Source organism: Martes martes (assembly GCF_963455335.1).
Source record: "Martes martes genome assembly, chromosome: X".
In the NCBI taxonomy this organism is placed as follows: domain Eukaryota; kingdom Metazoa; phylum Chordata; class Mammalia; order Carnivora; family Mustelidae; genus Martes; species Martes martes.
The window spans coordinates 89250292-89265338 of record NC_137897.1 but is presented as its reverse complement, the minus strand read 5'-3'; the positions used below and the strand labels follow the sequence as shown (position 1 = coordinate 89265338).

The window sequence follows — 15047 nt, the reverse complement described above, 5'->3', positions numbered from 1 at the left end:
CTGGAACTTTAAGCATCATATTCAAATACCAGGCAGTGGGTAGAAAGGAGGATCAAAGGCAAAAAGGGCTTCCCAGAAACCCCACCCCGAGACTTCTGCTCGTGTCTCACTGTCCACCTCTATCTGCAAGAGACTACGAAGTAGAGATATTTTTAGCCAGGCTCATTATTATAGCAAAGAGGCAGGGAAGAACAGGTAGTGGGGAGGCAGTTAGCAGTCTCGGCAACAAAACAGAAGTCAAGTTTGGCTTGAGCATTAAGAGTGGAGATACCATTTCCTAAATATGAGCCAACTGATTTGGAAAGGAGGAATACATATTTCTTGTCCCTGGCATCTTCCTTTTCTGCCGTTTTCTACTTACTTGCCTGGAACGAAATCAATGACAAGGGTGCAGGGTGCTACAGGAGCACAGAGGAGGAGCACCTTCAGTTGCTCAGGGAGGACTGTGCCAAGCTTGGTGGATGGATGTGGTTGAAGGTTGGTGGGTGAGGGCTATCTTGGGCAAAAGTCTAGAGGTAAGAAGAAGATGGAGAGCTCTGGGAAATGCAATTATTTCATGCTAGCTGGTGCAGAGTACGATATGGACCTGGTGAGAAAGGAGGATGGAGAGATGGGTAGGAGCCAGATCATGAAAACTTGTAGGCCACAGTAAAGTGTTCGGGCTACGTCCCTAGATTTATTTTTTAAAAATCAACAAAAATATTTTCTTGATTACTTACTGAATCTCTGCTGTCTTTCCGGATAAATTTCATGAGGACATCTTGCTTATTAATCTTGTTCATTACTGTCTTCCTAGAGCCTAGCACTGTGCCTGAGCCCTGAAGTTTATCCAATAAATCTACGTTCTTCCTGAAATGGAATGTGAAAACATTAGGCCAACTGTCCAATGAACTCTTTGTCACTGAAACTCTCCTTTTCAGTTGAGGTCCTGTAAACCACACCTATGTTGGTCCAGGTGCTTCAAGAAGCAGGCAAAAAGATAGGATTAAAAGCCTAAGAAATCTGGGGTGCCTGGGTAGCTCAGTTGGTTGAGCGACTGACTCTTGATTTCGGCTCAGGACATGATCTCCATGCTCAGTACAGAGTTTCTTGGGATTCTCTCTCTCTCTCTCTCTCCTTCTGTCCCTCCCCTCACTTGTACTATTTCTCTCTCTAAATAAATAAATAAATAAATAAAATCTTTTAAATAAGCATAAGAAATTTATTAGGGGCAACTTCCATGATAGAAAATGGAAGGCAGGGGGAGAGTCTGGGAGCACTGCCAGTATGTACTGCAAGGCAAAGCAGGTCTGACCTTGAGTGAAGAAGAGAGGGAAGGAAAGAAGGAAGGAAGGAAGGAAGGGAAGGAGGGAGGGAGGGAGGGAGATAGGTCAGAGGGAAGTGTCTTTGAGACATGGCATCTCATCATGGCGTCTTTGAGACAAAGTCAACAGTCAAAGGAGCCCAGTGTCTCCCAAGAACAGACCTGTCTAATATCCCTGCTGTGCCCATTCCCTGCCCAGGCACAGCCTGTAGGAAGTGTGGCCTCAATGCAAAGGCAGTGAAGATCTCAGAACACAGCAGCAGCTTGGTCCCTCTCCCAGCAGCGAGATATCTGAGAAGGACATTCTTATGGCTGCCATGCCTGCCAGCCCCGCTACTGTCAGCAGGGCTCCCATCTTGCTTTGTGTCTTCCCCCATATTCTAGTTACTATCTAGAATATTGTTTTCACCTCCATCCCTGTCTTCAAGTCCTCCTTAACACCCTTCCTCCACAAACTCAGCCACAGATATCCTCTGGGACCGAGGTCTCCTTTGTTCTCCAGGTCCCTTTATGGATTAGGAATTTGAACCCTGAACCAGAGCCCTCATGGCCAGCTCCTCTAGTCCCAAGGGGCAACTCTCACCATCCACCTGCTGGCCACCTCCCTTCACCATAGGATACTTTTAAGGATAAAATTTTATCTTATTAGCTAATCCCAACATCCTGGTTTGCTGGAACCCCAGTAGTCAGATAGAGATGTTCTGCTGACCATCCACGCGGGTCTGGTGCCTTGTACTTATGTAAATCCATTATCCTTATGCTCTAGAAGAAACATAGGCAATTTTGTAACTTAACATAAGAAATAAGTGGCAAGGCTGGGGTTTCAACCAGGACTGTTGATTTTAAAATGTACGTTCTCAACCACTGGCACTGCCTCTCCTTCGCAGAATGGACCATCCTGTATTATGACCCTCTGTTTACTTGTCCGTCCACCCCCTCCCTCAAGATGAGAGTTTCCTATGACTCCATAGGTCTCCACAAGACAGCATGGACCCCAACACCCAAGCTGCTCGCTGACCCAATAAAGAACTTGCATAGCCAAAGCTCTGGAAATGCGAGAAATAGGACGCTTTCTGCCCACTAAGGAAGAACAAGCCAAACAAGGGGAAATTCTAAGAGATGTTTCATCTGGGTGAGTTGGGGGTTGCACAAGGGGCCCCAGCGTGGTCATACCGCCCGAAGGCAGCTCCCAGTGTCTCCAGACAGAAAAGGAAATGACAACAGCTTTTGACAAGAATAGAAGGACAAATAAAGATCTTATTGAAAAGCAGGTAAATTGGCTGGGCTCGGAAGCCTGCGATGACTCAGAGCTGGCAAGGGGCCTGTCTGGCAGCCCACCTCTCCCTCACAGCCGAGCTCAATGGATTCCATGTTGCTCCCTCACCCTGGACCCCCTCGTGTGCAGCGCGGGCTGGGGGCGGAGCCTGCACATGAAGGGCCTCTTTGTTCTGCAACTTTCTCCTTTACGTAGGCCACGTGGCCTTGGGAAGCAGGGATGACCCGACAGCAAAAGAAGGCTTCGGTTCTGTGCTTCTTTCAAGTTCATGGAAACCCAATGGAAATCAATGCAGCACCCTGACTGAAAGTGCCTTTCCCTCTGCGCATCGCGGCTTTCCCAACATAAATAAACCGTGCTGGGAAGGAATCTTTGAGATATTAATGAAGCTCAGAGAGAGAAAAAAAATATCACCTAGAACCTTCTGTGCCTACTCCTTATTCAGAGAATGGATATGAAGTTAAAGACTTAGAAGTCAAGGACATAGTTTCTGTATTATTATTTTAATACAAGTTGTATGTACTTAATGTATGTGACATGATGTGTTGGTACACATAAATAGTGAAAGGATGACTACGGTCAAGCTAATTAGGGGAACATGGTTTCCGCATCTGATAACTCTGTGATCTGAATAACAGCTTTGGGGGCACCTGGGTGGCTGGGTTTGTTAAGCATCTGCCTTCGGCTCAGGTCATGATCTCGGGATCCTGGAATCGAGTCCTGCATCAGACTCCCTGCTCTGCGGGGATTCTTCTTCTCCCTCTCCCTCTGCTTGCTACTCCCCCTGCTTGTGCTGTCCCTGTCAAATAAATAAATAAAATCTTGAAAAAAAAAACACACAGAATAACAGCTTTGCCACCTACTAGCTGTGGAACTCTGGGCAAGCCACTTCATCTCTCCAATTCCTCTGTCTCCTCACGTCTAAGATGGGGTCGGGGACACCTGGATGGCTCAGTTGGTTAAGCAGCTGCCTTTGGCTCAAGTCAGGATCCTGAAGTCCCAGGATCTAGTCCTGCATTGGGCTCCCTGCTCAGCGGGGAGTCTGCTTCTCCCGCTGACCCTCCCCCATCTCATGCTCTCCCTCTCTCTCAAATAAATAAAATCTTCGAAAATAAATAAATAAAATAAAATAAGATAAAATAAAATAGGGTTGGACCAGATATTGACATCTTACATGTTACGTGTCTCACAGTATCCCAACACACAGTAAGCATCTGGTACATTTTTGTTAGAAGAATTAACATGCTATTACAGAGTATCCTAGTCCCACATGAAACATGAAGGCTGTGCCCAGGATGGACTCCTAGCGGGCTGCAGGGACAAACCAGGCTTTCTCTCACCTATATTCCGCATAACTCTGGGCAGTGTGGGCGGGAGAGAGAGGGGGAAACAGGTAGAAATAAATGTCAAGTGCTGTGTGTTCTCAGAGAGGCTTTCAAAGGCTGAGTGCTGCCATGCAAGACATTCTTATTTCTTAGAACCAGTTTCCTGATTCTTTGCCATTATTTCCATTTGGGCTGCTAACAGAGCCTGTCTTTCCCAGACACGCTCCCCATCTGGAAAACAGCAGTAGACATCTCGTGAATTGCAAAATTCTTCTACTTCAGTGGCAAGAGCTTCTTAGGGTGTAAATGCTCTCAGGACCTGCAATTATAGGTTCAGAAAACTAGACAAAATAACTGGCTATAAGAGGATCTACTATTTATTGATTGCTTACTATGTGCTAGGCTCCTGCTCAATTATTGATATATATTATTTCATCCAATCTTCACGTTCGCATTGCCTTCCCAATGAGGACAGTTAGGATCAGAGAGGGGACTTCTCTAAGGACATCACGTGGCTAGGAAGTGGAGCCAAGGTTTGCATTCATGGAGGACTGACATCAACCTCCTCGTGCTCTCATCTAAAAAGTCTTTGCTATTATTACAGTGTTGAGACATAAACAAAAGTAGATAAGGTAGCATTAATTCCATGTGTCTATCACCCAGTCTCAACAACTAACAAATCATGGACAGTCTTGTTTCATCCATACCCCATCCAGCTACCACCCAACACACACACACACACACATACACACAGAATTTCATATTTTCATTTGTAAATATTTCAGTGTATGTCTTCAAAAGACTTAGACTCTCTTAAAACACATAATACCTATAATAATCATTTCTTAGTCTCATCAAATATCCAGCCCATGTTCATATTTCCCCAACTGTCTTGTATTTTTTTCCTTTTTTTTTTCCACAGCAGTTTCATGATTCAAACAAGGTCTAGGTCGTATAATAGCATTTGGTTAATAGGTCTCTGAAGTCTCTTTTCATCTATAGAGCTCTTTTCTCTTTTTTTTTTTCTTGCCACTTGTAAAAAGAAATTGAAAGCCTGTGCTCTTAACCACATGATACGGCATCTTATTTCCATTTTAAAAATTATGCCTGGGGAGGGGATACCTCCTCCCCAACATATTTCTTGTATTAAATATGACTCTCCATTTTCCTGGGGAATAGGAGGTAATCACACATTAAAAGTGGATCTTAGGAACGTTTCAGTGTTCATTGGAAACACCGAACAATCAAAAAGTCGCTTTGTTTTGTACGTGTTTATTACATGACATGGCTTGAGGGCAGAAAAAACAACTCTTGAAAACTAACTCTTCTCCCACCTCCCACACCTGGTGTCTTTAAGTATCATAGGTAACCCTCGCCAGTCACTTTCAAAAGTCAGACTCTGACAGCTTAGGTAGGGAGTTAGGATACAAGCAAGAGAGGAAACGCCTGAGAAGCTCTAGCCCGCAGTTGACCCTGAAGTGTAGTGACCTGAAGCCGACTATGGGGGAGGGGCGGGGAAAAGGGAGGAACCGGACACCTCTTTGGGGGTGCTCTGCTCTCAGACACAGGGATCTACTTCAGAGTTTTGCTGTTGGCTCTTGATCAGAAATCTGAATGATATAAAAAATATTTCAGGGGGCGCCTGAGTGGCTCAGTCAGTTAAGTGTCTGACTCTTGATTTCGGCTCAGGTCATGATCCCAGGGTCCTGGGATGGAGCCCCATTATTGGGCTCTGAGCTCAGCGCAGAGTCTGCTTCTTTCTCCGTCTCTCCCCCCCTTGCACGCGCTGTATCAAATAAATAGATAAATAACATTTCAGGAGTGGTATGCTGTATTGGGGAGGCTGACTTTCTCATCAGTGGCTTAGTGGGGGCACTCAAGAGGCATGCTGGCAGATAACGGAGAACCGCCTCTCTAACCCTAACCCTATGTGAACCCTAGTGAGCCAGCGTTCCTGCTGGGGGTGGGTGGCGGTTCTCCTGTAGCCGATGTTTGTCTCCTCTGGTCACTTGGATGCATATGGATGGGAGCCTGCACAAAAGAGCTGGCTGGCACCAGGGCACCCACACCCCAGCGGGACTCCCCCTTGCTGGGACCATCTGGACAACCACTGGAAGGGCTCAAGGCAGCCACACTGCAACAACCAGTGCATAAGTATTTTGCCATTTGAATGACTACTCCTGCCTCCAGGCTGAACCGTAAGCCCCGTGGTAGGCAACGTCTCTGCTTTTCTGAGAAAAGGTAGGCAGCGCCACACTCTGCGACATGTCTTAAGTCTTAGCTTAACCGCCACCCCGGGCAAGTTACTTAACTTCTTCTGGCCTTATTTTCACTACTGGTAAAGTGGGGAGAAAACTCTTACTCTGCTTGTTGGGTGAAACAGAAACACGTAGGTGCAAGTAATGTAGAACCAATCACGCCTTAGGCCTGCACGGCAGTCTTAATATATCATTTTTAATAATTTCTATTTTTTTAAATTTTATTTAAATTTAATTAATTAACAGGGGCACCTGGGTGGCTCAGTGGGTTAAGCCTCTGCCTTTGGCTCAGGTCATGATCTCAGGGTCCTGGAATCGAGCCCCGTATCGGGCTCTCTGCTCAGCAGGGAGCCTGCTTCCCTCTCTCTCTCTGCCTGCCTCTCTGCCTACTCGTGATCTCTCTCTCTCTGTCAAATAAATAAAAATAAAATCTTTTTAAAAATTCAATTAACTAACATATGGTGTATTATTAGTTTCAGAAGTAGAGTTCAGTGGTTCATTGATTGCATATCACACCCAGTGCCCATTCCATCAAGCACCCTCCTTAATGCTCATCACAAATTTACCCCATTCCCCACTCCCCTCCAGTAACCCTGTTTGTTTCCTAGAGTTAAGAGCTTCTTATGGTTTGTCTCCCTCTCTGATTTCATCTTATTTTTCTTTCCCTTCCCCCAAAACAATCCTCTGTTTTGTTTCTTAGATTCCACGTATGCGTGAAATTGTTTTTCTCCAATTGACTTATTTCATTTAGCATAATGCCCTCTAGTTCCAGCCACGTTGTTGCAAATGGCAAGATTTCATTTTTGATGGCTGTCTAGTATTCCTGTGTGTGTGTGTGTGTGTGTGTGTGTGTGTGTGCACACCACATCTTCTTTATCCATTCATCTGTCAATGGGCATCTGGGCTCTTTCCATAGTTTGGCTATTGTGGACATTGCTGCTATAAACGTTGGGAGGCAGGTGCCCCTTCGGATCACTACATTTGCATCTTTGTGGTAAATACCCTGTAGCGCAATTGCTGGGTCATAGGGAAGCTCTATTTTCAACTTTATGAGGAACCTCCATACTGTTTTCCAGAGTGGCTGCACCAGCTTGCATTCCCACCAACAATGTGAGAGGATTCCCCTTTCTCCGCATCCTCTCCAACATTTGGCATTTCCTGACTTGTTAAGATTTTTATATTTATTATTAAGGCTCCAGTGTAACATGTCGATGAACGCACAAAGCAAGTCAATGAGTTTTTAGTTTCCTTTCTCTGGGACAAAACATCATGGCAATGAAATCACCCCAGGAACATTTCTGAGCAAACCTGAGGTTCACAGGACAACCGGCCCCAGCAGTAAATAAAAGCACGCCATGGGGAAAGGCATTTCCTTTGAAAAGCCTAACCTAGTCTCACAGTCTCCACGCTCGCTTGATCGCTCATGATTTCCCACTTCAGGGCGTTGAACTTGAGCAGTGTGGCTGAACTTTTCCATTCTGACTGGAGCTTCCTCGGGCCAGAAACGAAGGCAAGCCAGTTCTGAGTGAAAGATTCAAATAAACACACCACGGGACCGCTGCAAACGGCAAAACAAATGAGGCAGCTACCGGACTACGAATCACCGAAGCCCTCTCCCAGAACGCCTTAGAGGCCAAGAGCGAGGCAGCCTCTTCCTTTCTGGAACACAGTGCCTGGTGAACAACCGGCTTGAGGAAGCTCTGTGAGTCCCTTTGAACGCCTGCTTTTCCCTGCGCAGCCACGGATGAGGGAGGAGAGGAAGTCTCTAAAAAGCTAAAGCAATGTGGCTCTCATTTTGGACAAGGCTGTCACACCAAAGGGTAATTTTTCAAAGTGAACACCAAGACTTAACATTCTTCCTATAAACAAAACCCAGTCCCCAACCATTCTTGTTAAAGAACTGGAAGAAACATCAGAGATTTTTAGTGGGAGGAGATCGCTGCTGTGGGACTGACAGACACATTAACAATGGCCCCCAATTCCCTTCCTTGTCTGCACGATTTCCTCAGGTCCCCGGGGGAAAGGGAACTTGAGGTATCAAGAGAAGGCCCAGCTGTGGAAATGGAGTTAGTCGGGACTCCATAGACCCTAATTAGTTTTTTACCCCTACTTAACTAGAGTAAACAAAAAAATGTCAACTCCGTAGGAGACACCGAGGGTCTCTGGTCTTGAAAGTTGTTCAAATGAAGGGATAAAGATATTGGCACGGTATCAGCTTGGTCAGATAGAGTCTTATGGTTTTTAAGGCTGGGAGGGGTGCCAGGGTTGTTGTCCAACCCTCCCCCTTTCAAAGGGAAGGCAAGGGGCACTGACTTGCCTAGGTTGACACAGGGAGTGAATGGTTGAACTCCTGCTCAAGTGAACTACACCATCCTGGGGTAAGGTGAGCAATGGACTGTCAATGGCCACACACGGTCTTCTTCCTCCAGGCAGGCTCTCAAATTCCTCACCATTCATGCATCCTCCTCCCACCACTATCCGGTCTCCACTTCATGGCTCCCATTCCAACTCTGCTAGTCTTCCCACCACTGTATCCACTGTCTGGTGTTCAAAGAAGAAAGAGGTCTTTTGCCCACTGGTGTTACAGGTGTTCCATTACGTTCTCCAAAGCTGTGTGATTCTTTCAGTTTAGAGCTCCCTTGGGCATAGAACCTAGGAGAACTTTCCTGAGGCTGGGCCGCAGAGGAAGGGTTGACAAACTATAACTTGTGTACCAAGTCTGGCCTGTTGTCTGTTTTTGTATGGCACATGATCTAAAAATGTTTTTCTTTTTTGTGGTAAAAACACATGACACAAAATTTACCATCCTAACCATTTTTAAGTGTACAGTTCAGTAGTAGTAAGTATATTTATGCTGTTGTGCTACAGATCTCCAGAACATTTTCATCCTGAAAAATAAAACTCCATACCCGTTAAACAACAACTCTTCATTTCCCCTTTCCCTCAGCTCCTGGTAACCACCATTCTACTTTCTATTTGGATGAATTTGACTACTTTACGTACCTGAGATGGACTCATACACTATCTTTTTGTGACTCATTTGTTTTCAACCGCCATAACGTCTTCAAGGTTTACCCATGTTGTAGTGTGTGACAGGATTCTCTTCCTTTCAAAGGTTCAGTAATATTCCATTAGGGGGGACTGTGGGCCGCCAGGGTCAGTGAAGCTCTCAAGATGGCCTAAGAACTTGCTCTAAAAGTCATTGACTGGGTAGCTTTTGTGGCGATCATAAGGCCCCAAACCAGAAGGCTATTGCTAACTCCCCGAAATCCTAGAATGAACCCCTTACCTCCACATTGGCTACTCTCCCTGAGAATCCACCTCCTACCAACTGGGCTTACTGCAAAGACAATGTGGCGAAGGCTGGCTTGGTAGAGGACTTTGAGAAGAAGTTCAATGCCCTTAAATTTTCTGTGCCAGAGGATAAATATACTGTTCAGGTGGATGCCAAAGAAAAAGAAGATGTGAAAAGCTGTGCTGAGTTCTTGTCTCTCTCAAAGGCCAGGATTGAGGAATGTGAAATAGAGCTGGAGAAGATGAAGAACATAATTCCATTTGATCAGATGACCATTGAGCACTCAAATGAAGACTTTCCAGAAACCAAATCAGACGAGAGAAGTATCTCAACTGGCCTCATAAGCCAATCAAAAATTTATAAACTTGAGTTGGGGAGAAAGCGCTGGCCCTCGTATTATAAATGCTGGACGTTAAAAATAGTACGGTAAAGGGGCGCCTGGGTGGCTCAGTGGGTTAAAGCCTCTGCCTTCGGCTCAGGTCATGATCCTGGGGTCCTGGGATGAGCCCCGCATCGGACTCTCTGCTCAGCAGGGAGCCTGCTTTCCCCTCTCTCTCTGCCTGCCTCTCTGCCTGCTTGTGATCTCTGTCTGTCAAATAAATAAATAAAATCTTTAAAAAAAAAAGTAGTACGGTAAAAAATATTCCATTGTAGGCATATACCACGTGTTAATTATCCATTCATCCATCCACGGATGTTTGGGCTGCTCCCACATCTTGGCTGTTATGAATAATGCTATGAACGTGGGTATACAGCTGTCATATTTTGAAATTTTGGCGGAACCACATACTGTTTTCCAGAGTGGTTGTACCATCTTATAGTCTCATCAACCGTGCACAAGGGTTCCGGTTTCTCCATATCCTTGTCAACTTTTGTCATTTTCTAGTTTTTCTTTTTTGATAGTACCCATCCTGAGAAGTATGAGATGACATCTCACTGCGGCTTTGATTTGCATTTATCTAATGGTTAGTAAGGTTGTGCATGCATCTTTTTATATGCTTAGTGGCCAGTTGTACATCATCTTGGGAGAAATGTCTGCTCAAGGACTTTGACCAATTTTGAAATCAGGTTATTTTGTTTTTGTTGTCGTTTCCTCATTGGAGTTCTTTACCTATTCTGGATAATGGCCCCTTAACAGATATAGTGATTTAGAAATTTTTTTCCCATTTCGTAGGCTGCTTTTTCACTTTGTTGGTTGTGCCCTTTGCTGTACAGAAATAGTTTAGTTTGATATAGTCCCATATACCATATTTTCTTTTTTTGCCTATGCTTTTGGGGCCATATCCAAGAAATCATTGTCAATTCTAACACTATGAAACTTTCCTCCTATGTTTCCTCTGAGTAAGGTTTTTAATATTTTAAAATGATTCGGGGAAAAAAATCAAGACAAGAAAAATATTTCCTGACGTGTGAAAATCATATGGATTTAAATTGCAATGCCCGTAAATAAAGTTTTATTAGAACAGAGTCAAATACATTCATTTATACATCACCTATGGTTGTTTTTGAGCTGTAACCGCAGAGCTGAGGACTTGCAACAGAGACCAAATGTGGTTTGCTCATCTCTTTTTACTACTGCTTAGTGTACTATAAATCACAGCAACATATTTATAACTCCACAGCATTTAAAGTGTCATGTGTAACTCCACACTGCACCTCTTTTTTTTTTTTTTTTAATTACCAGGGCATACCCATTATGTCAAAACAAGAAAAGTGAAGTGAATTTTGATTGTATTTTAAGGCACACCAGTGAGGGGATTACTTAGTTATCCAACTAGATGGCGTATTAGCTCGAGCTGCCATAACAAAAAACCATAGGCTGCGTGGCCTAAACAACAGAAATTAATTTCACAGTTCTGAAGGCTGGAAAGTCCAAGCTCAAGGTACAGGCAGGGCCAATCTCTGGTGTGAGTTCTCTCCTTGAGTTGTAGATGACCTTTCCTCTGTGTGTACATGTGGGGGAGAGAGAGAACTCTCACTCTCCTTGCAAGACCATCTTAGAATCCTATAGAATTAGGACCTCACCTTTATGACCTTATTTAACCTTCAGTGTCTCCAAAAAGCCCTATCTCCAAATACAATCACATGAGGGTTAGAACTACAACATATGAATTTGGGGGAAGCATGATAGAGTCCAGAGCAGATAGCAAAATACCCTGTCTATTATGCACTGACACGATAGCTGTGTTAAAAGAATACCACATATGTCAGCGTTACCAGACTAAACACTCATCACAGTAATCCCAACCCACACGAAAGCAACGGTCAGAGAAATTGGAACATTTAAAATGGAATATCTCATCATAGCAGAATTTCTTCAGAAAACTAAACAATAAAAATGAGCCTGTCACCAAAGGAAGTTTCCAAGTGGCTCGTTTCTTAGCCAAGCAAAAAAAGCCATTTACTGATGGTGGGTTAATTAAACCATGTTTGATTGCAACAGTTAAAGAAAAGTGTCCCGAGAAAATAAATTTGTTTCAAGCTATTAGCCTTTTGGTGAGAACAGTTGTTCGAAGTGTTGAGGCTCGTGAAAGCAACATCAGTGGTCAATTAAAAACAAGGGGATGATTGTGAGTGCTTTTCCTTGGGTCCCAATGAGTTGACAGATGTTATCAATGCTGCTTAATTGTTTATTTGAGGAGGGAGTGCTAAGTTTGAAGTGATCAAAGACCTAGCCCTTATGAATGGTCTGTGTGGAACAGTTACGGGAGAGAGTGTTTTCAACCTTGAGAAAACACTCATTCAGTACCACTTGAAGTAGAAATATGGGAAGATGTGTTACAACTGATGGTGAAAATCTGTGTGGTACAGAAAAAGGCCTAGGGGAACAAATTCACAAAACGTGTGAAAATGTAAGCTGTCTACAGTCTATGGTTTATTCATCGCATTATTCATCAGTAGGTATTGCAGAAAGTAATTGAGTCCATCGTGTGTTATTGAACCACTAGTATGCTCTCCTGGACTTAGCCACTGACAGCTCTGTGAGTTGTAGTTCAAGAATAGAAACTGAGGGGCACGTGGATGGCTCAGTCGGTTAAGCATTTGCATTCAGCTCAGGTCATGATCCGGGGGTCCTGGGATCAGGCCCTGCTTCGGGCTCCCTGCTCAGTGGGGAGCCTGCTTCTCTGCCTGCCGCTCACCCTGCTCGTGTTCTCTCTCTCTCTCTCTCTCTCTCTGACAAATAAATAAAATCTTGAAAAAAAAAGAATAGAAATTGAATATCCTGATTTGCCGGATGCAGCTGAAGTTTGTTGGCTTAGCAGTGCTAAAGTTTTATAGAGATTTTTTTGGAGCTCCCAAAAATCCAAGACTGGATTTTGTTCTGAATGAGGAGATCTGCCCTTAATCGCTATTATTGAACATTAAATGTGTGGAAATTTGTTCTCTTTTGTTATATAAACACCTACACAATATCCTCAATTTGACCTCTTGGTACCCAAAGCGCTCAGCATTTACTAGCTGCCCATTTATGGGAAAAGCTTGCAGACCCTTCCATAGGCATCTGAGTGATAGCCACCTGGGTTTTACTGGGAAAGAGTCCAATCGAAACCAATGTCTGCGACAAGCCTCCTTAACCCTATTCTCCTTTGGGGTTCCCAGGTCATTCTTTTTTTTTTTTTTAATTTATTTATTTGACAGACAGAGATCACAAGTAAGGAGAGAGGCAGGCAGAGAGAGAGGAAGGGAAGCAGGCTCCCTGCTGAGCAGAGAGCCCCATGTGGGGCTCGATCCCAGGACCCTGAGATCATGACCTGAGCCGAAGGCAGAGGCTTTAACTCACCGAGCCACCCAGGCATCCCCCAGGTCATTCTTAGCACTACTCACTACATTCCCTCAGGTGGGGGCAACGAATGCCCCATACCTTCCTTTGTGGGTCTTACTGTCTGTGGCACAGGAACCCACTGTCCGCCAAAAAGTCCTCTTCGGTTTTACTCCTAAGAGGCCTGACAGGTACTAATTTGACTAGGGTTCCTTGTTATCAACACCAATCCAGATTTTCTGAGGCTAGGTCTGTGGTTCAGGGGTCCTCACTAGGGAAACCGAGACCTTGTTACTATACTACTTTCTGCCACTGTCACCTTTTCGTTCCTATATCACGTTACGTGATACAAAGAATCCCCACACAAAATATCACCCACCCAGGGATGAAGTAGGAATAGACAAGGACCTAGAGAGCTATTAGACTGTAGCCTCCAGTTATCTCTGCCTTTGTTTATAAGAGCAGTAATTTAGAAATTGCAGATGTGCTGAGTTACTAAATACTCTTTGGGGGAGTATAAACTTACTAATTCAGCAGTATCTAATTCAGTAACTATGCTACTCTAAGACCACTTCGGTGAAAGTGAGTTTCAGCGGATGTAGAAAGGTCAAATAATTTGCTTTTATAAGCATAAGACGCTTGTCGTGACAGAACCATCGGGTATGTATGTACGAATTGCTTTACGTCCTTCCTGCTTATGGAAGAGCTACATGTCCTTATTCTAGTATCTGTATTCATGGTGAAAAGATAGGAAGTTAGGCTACAAGATGGATATTAAAACAAAGATGAATCTGTGACCAGGAAATGGACGACCAAGAATTAGTCTCCAGGGTGCATATTATTGTTGTTGAAGAAAACCAAAACAAAAAAACTTCCCAAACAAAAATCCACAGATATCTTTTTCTGCTTTTTGCAAAACATAGCCTCACTGGTTGAGAATTTATGGCTGGGTACTCGTAGGGATAGTTGTTTATTTTTATTAGCCTTCTATAGTGGCCATTAAACTGACCCTTAGTGGGGTCAGTCATTTTCAAATTACCCAAGCTTCTTGAAAAGTCCCTTCACTCCCCAGCCCAACCCCCACAACGCTTCCCAAGAGAACACCTGTTTCATTAAGAGACGTTTTATTTTTGTCTTCTTTATTTGGACTCCCCCTGCTTTAATTACTAATGACCCTCCAACATCCATGTTGACTTCTGGATAAAGTGAGTTTATTTTCCAGAAAATTTAAGCGAGCCAAATATGTGAGGAGCATGTCAACCTGTTGCTACCAAGATGTGAGTACTCGCTTTTAGCTTGTTTACAGAGCGCCTTTAGTGGGGGGGGGGGGGGGACAAAAACAAATTCCTCAGGCAATGGTAAATCTGATGACCTTCTGAGTCATTGAGTATCAGTAGACTATCTGATCCATAAATACATTTAGAAGCAAAGAACTAGTGAAAAATAAACTGAGGCATATTAAGAATTTTAGGAGTTTGGGGATGCCTGGGTAGCTCAGTTGGGTAAGCATGTGCCTTTGGCTCAGGTCATGATCCCAGGGGCCTGGGATGGAGTCCATCAGGTCCCTGTTCAGCAAGGAGCCTGCTTCTCCCTCTGCCTGCCACTTCCCTTGCTTCTATTCTCTCTCTCTCTCTCTGACAAATAAATAAATAAAATCATTAAAAAAAAAGAACTTTAGGAGTTTTATGTAAGCAAAAATGGGTTCAAATTAGGCAGTGTGAAGCTGAAAGTGGTTCGGAGTGCCCCCCAGACAGAAGCCAGGTCAAAGACTTCCACAGAGGAAAGGTGGGAGCAAAGAAGGAAATGATTTGATTAGCTATAGCTTAAGCA

The 15047-nt window shown here is 44.1% G+C and overlaps 1 pseudogene across 1 annotated transcript; it reads left to right on the top strand.

Moving 5' to 3' along the window:
• The first annotated feature begins 526 nt into the window (after positions 1–526).
• On the top strand, positions 527–9820 carry LOC308337461 (ATP synthase subunit d, mitochondrial-like; annotated as a pseudogene). The gene is made up of 2 exons: positions 527–614; positions 9347–9820. The product of its transcript is annotated as an ATP synthase subunit d, mitochondrial-like (transcript).
• The last annotated feature ends 5227 nt before the right edge of the window (positions 9821–15047 follow it).